The sequence below is a fragment of the Populus nigra genome, chromosome 2 (genome assembly GCF_951802175.1).
Source record: "Populus nigra chromosome 2, ddPopNigr1.1, whole genome shotgun sequence".
Classification (NCBI taxonomy): domain Eukaryota; kingdom Viridiplantae; phylum Streptophyta; class Magnoliopsida; order Malpighiales; family Salicaceae; genus Populus; species Populus nigra.
In genome coordinates, this window is record NC_084853.1 from 12,983,232 (window position 1) to 12,988,231 (window position 5,000).

Here is a 5,000-nt window from a genome sequence, read left to right on the forward strand (position 1 = left end):
ATTTTTTTTTATTTTCCTACCATTAAAAATCGAGGAAATCGGAAAAAATAGGAACCGGCCCGGAATGACCCCAAATTCAGTGGGCAGCCTCATAAAAATATGGCTGATTTTACTGGATTGATTTCATGTGGAAAGCACGACGTTTTGTTGTAGGAATGCGGGAACCCCGGCGGCTCGCCTGCCGCGGCCAGCGACGTCGGGCTGGCCCCTGCAGCGCCTAGCCTCTCCCACGCGGGGGGCAGGCCAGAACGCGGGGGGCCAGGGCCCGAAGGCAGCCCCCCCGCGGGCGAGAGAGCAAGCCAGCAGGGGCTGTCGCCTGCCGCGGCCAGCGACGTCGGGCTGGCCCCTGCAGCGCCTAGCCTCTCCCACGCGGGGGGCAGGCCAGAACGCGGGGGGCCAGGGCCCGAAGGCAGCCCCCCCGCGGGCGAGAGAGCAAGCCAGCAGGGGCTGTCGCCTGCCGCGACCAGCGACGTCGGGCTGGCCCCTGCAGCGCCTAGCCTCTCCCCCGCAGGGGGCAGGCCAGAACGCGGGGGGCCAGGGCCCGAAGGCAGCCCCCCCGCGGGCGAGAGAGCAAGCCAGCAGGGGCTGTCCGCGCGTCGCGCGGCGCGGCATGGCTGCGGGGGCCGCGCGCGCGCGCCCAAGCGCCCAAGGGCCCCCAAGGGCCCCAGGCCCTCAGGCCCCAGCGCCCCAGCGCCCAGCGCGGGCGGGCGCGCGCGCGCGTGTGGTCTTTGAGGGGCGCCGGCCTGGTGGCTCCCTAAAGAGCAATAAGTGTCATTGCAGCTCTGGCAGGGGGAGACACTACTAGGTCCCAGCTGTCACCCCCCCTCTAAAAAATTCATTTCTTGGTATTTTGAGCTGAAATTTTGCAGAGAGGTTGGCAAAAATCCAATCCACCTTCATTAATTTTCCCAGAATTTTTCGAGGTCGGGAAGTATTTGTTTTAATTTTCCTACCATTAGAAATCGAGTAAATCCGCAAAACTAGGAACCGGCCCGGAATGACCCCAAATTCAGTGGGCAGCCTCATAAAAATATGGCTGATTTTACTGGATTGGTTTCATGTGGAAAGCACGACGTTTTCTTGTAGGAATGCGGGAACCCCGGCAGCTCGCCTGCCGCGGCCAGCGACGTCGGGGACGCTGGCCTGCGCTGTCGAGCCCGCGAGGGCTGTCTCCGCGGCAGGCCCCCCCTGAACGGGGCACGACAGGCCACCGCGCTGGCTCGTCCAGCGTCGACAGTCCCTCGTCCAGGTTTCAGATCGCGCCAAGTCGAACCCATGACCTGCTCAAGCCATCGTGCGCTGCCGAATTCGCATCTGCGTGTAGGCTGCCATTCCACGCGGCAGCCCCTGTTTTCGTCAGCGTGCCCCCCTGACGAATTTTCCTGCCTGGCCCAGTCCAGCGTCCAGCCCCTGTTCGTCGAAAAATCTGCGCTGCTGATTTTCCACGACGAGCCTACTTTCGTCAGCGTGCCCCCCTGACGAATTTTCCTGCCTGGCCCGGCCAGTCCAGCCCCTGTTCGTCGAAAAATCTGCGCTGCCGATTTTCCACGCGGCAGCCCCTGTTTTCGTCAGCGTGCCCCCCTGACGAATTTTCCTGCCTGGCCCGGCCAGTCCAGCCCCTGTTCGTCGAAAAATCTGCGCTGCCGATTTTCCACGCGGCAGCCCCTCTTTTCGTCAGCGTGCCCCCCTGACGAATTTTCCTGCCTGGCCCGGCCGGTCCAGCATCCAGCCCCTGTTCGTCGAAAAATCTGCGCTGCCGATTTTCCACGCGGCAGCCCCTCTTTTCGTCAGCGTGCCCCCCTGACGAATTTTCCTGCCTGGCCCGGCCGGTCCAGCATCCAGCCCCTGTTCGTCGAAAAATCTGCGCTGCCGATTTTCCACGCGGCAGCCCCTGTTTTCCTCAGCGTGCCCCCCTGACGAATGTTCGTCGAAAAATCTGCGCTGCCGATTTTCCACGCGGCAGCCCCTGTTTTCCTCAGCGTGCCCCCCTGACGAATGTTCGTCGAAAAATCTGCGCTGCCGATTTTCCACGCGGCAGCCCCTCTTTTCGTCAGCGTGCCCCCCTGACGAATTTTCCTGCCTGGCCCGGCCGGTCCAGCATCCAGCCCCTGTTCGTCGAAAAATCTGCGCTGCCGATTTTCCACGCGGCAGCCCCTCTTTTCGTCAGCGTGCCCCCCTGACGAATGTTCGTCGAAAAATCTGCGCTGCCGATTTTCCACGCGGCAGCCCCTCTTTTCGTCAGCGTGCCCCCCTGACGAATTTTCCTGCCTGGCCCGGCCGGTCCAGCATCCAGCCCCTGTTCGTCGAAAAATCTGCGCTGCCGATTTTCACCGACGAGCCTACTTTCGTCAGCGTGTCCCCTTGACGAATTTCCCTGCCTGGCCTGGACAGTCCATCTTCCAGCCCATGTTCATCGAAAAATCTGCGCTGCCGATTTCCCCGACGAACCTGCAGCTGCACAAATCTGCGCTGCCGATTTCCCCCCCTGTCGGCATGGCTGCCGCTGCCCCGATGTCCAGACCAACAGTCTTTTTTGTCGACTTTGCCGATTTTGTCCGCGCTGCCGATTCCAACACTACCCCCTGCATCCAAACCAGCATTGTTTCGTCAGCTCTTCCCCTGACGATTTTAGCCCTGTAACAAACAGTAGGCCTCCAATCCCGCCAACGGGAGCCAAGTTGATAGGGAAGAGAATTGAATGACGCGCCTGGTCCTCGCACCCCGCCACCCGAGGGGCCTTTTTCCCGGCAGCCTCTGAAAAACTCTAGCTTTCACGGTCCTCGCCGCCCCTCACCACCATGGCAGGCCTCTAATCCCACCCATCAGCAGTTGTAGCCGATAGGGCAGTGATTTGAATGACGCGTCGCGGGCCGCCGGGTCATCTCACCCGGCCATTAATTGGAGCGTTTTTGGCTGGCCGAGGATGGGGGGATGGATCTCTTCTTCCGAAAAAGCAAACAGTACATCGGGAGTTATGTTGACGGGGCATGGAATTGAATGACCCGTCGCGGGCCGCCGGGTCATCTCACCCGGCCATCCCGGGGAGCGTTTTTCCCGGCAGCATCGGGGAAACTCTTGCTTTCACTGCCCGCTGCCCAAGTCCCCACTCGCATCGGCCCCCCGCGCCAACAAGCCAACGCTGCCGAATCGGCAGACACTGCTGCCGAGTCTGCCGACACTGCCCCGCGGGCTGCCACTGCCCCAGTGTCTAAACCAGCGGTCTTTCTCATCGAGCCTTGGACTATCCAGTCCGTCCTGACTCATCGCCAGCACCTGCTGCCGATTCTGCCGACTTTGCCGATTTTCTCGGCGCTGCCGATTCCAACACTGCGCCCACCGTGTCTGAACCAGCGCTGTTTCCTCAGCGTGTCCCCTCGACGAATTTTCCTGCCTGGCCTGGACAGTCCACCGTCCAGCCCGTGTTCGTCGAAAAATCTGCGCTGCCGATTCTGCCGACTTTGCCGATTTCGTCGGCGCTGCCGATTCCACCACTGCCCGCCGTGCCTGAACCAGCGCTGTTTCGTCAGCGTGTCCCCTCGACAAATTTTCCTGCCTGGCCTGGACAGTCCATCGTCCAGCCCATGTTCGTCGCAAAATCTGCGCTGCCGATTTTCCCCGACGAACCTGCAGCCGCACAAATCTGCGCTGCCGAATCTGCCGACACTGTCCCGCGGGCTGCCACTGCCCCAGTGTCTAAACCAGCAGTCTTTCTCGTCGAGCCTTGGACTATCCAGCCCGTCCAGACCCATCGCCAGCACCCGCTGCCGATTCTGCCGACTTTGCCGATTTCGTCGGCGCTGCCGATTCCAACACTGCCCGCCGTGCCTGAACCAGCGCTGTTTCGTCAGCGTGTCCCCTCGATGAATTTTCCTGCATGGCCCGGCCAGTCCAGCGTCCAGCCCATGTTCGTCGAAAAATCTGCGCTGCCGATTCTGCCGACTTTGCCGATTTCGTCGGCGCTGCCGATTCCAACACTGCCCCCCGTGCCTGAACCAGCGCTGTTTCGTCAGCGTGTCCCCTCGACAAATTTTCCTGCCTGGCCTGGACAGTCCATCGTCCAGCCCATGTTCGTCGAAAAATCTGCGCTGCCGATTTTCCCCGACGAACCTGCAGCCGCACAAATCTGCGCTGCCGAATCTGCCAACACTGTCCCGCGGGCTGCCACTGCCCCAGTGTCTCAACCTGCGGTCTTTCTCGTCGAGCCTTGGACTATCCAGCCCGTCCAGACCCATCGCCAGCACCCGCTGCCAATTCTGCCGACTTTGCCGGTTTCATCGGCGCTGCCGATTCCAACACTGCGCCCACCGTGTCTAAACCAGCGCTGTTTCTTCAGCGTGTCCCCTCGATGAATTTTCCTGCATGGCCCGGCCAGTCCAGCGTCCAGCCCATGTTCGTCGAAAAATCTGCGCTGCCGATTCCCCCCTGTTGGCATGGCTGCCGCTGCCCCCTTGTCTGGACCAACAGTCTTTTCCGTCAAGCCCTGGACCATAAATCGTGCAGACTCACAGTCAGCACCTGCTGCCGACTTTGCCGATTTCGCCGGCTCTGCCGATTCCGAGCCAACGCTGCCGAAACAGACACTGCTGCCGAATCTGCCGACGCTGTCCCGCGGGCTGCCACTGCCCCAGTGTCTAAGCCAGCAGTCTTTCTCGTCGAGCCTTGGACTATCCAGCCCGTCCAGACTCATCGCCAGCACCTGCTGCCGATTCTGCCGACTTTGCCGATTTCGTCGGCGCTGCCGATTCCAGCACTGCCCGCCGTGCCTGAACCAGCGCTGTTTCGTCAGCGTGTCCCCTCGACGACTTTTCCTGCCTGGCCTGGACAGTCCAGCGTCCAGCCCATGCTCGTCAGACAATCTGCGCTGCCGATTTTCCCCGACGAACCTGCAGCCGCACAAATCTGCGCTGCCGAATCTGCCAACACTGTCCCGCGGGCTGCCACTGCCCCAGTGTCTCAACCTGCGGTCTTTCTCGTCGAGCCTTGGACTATCCAGCCCGTCC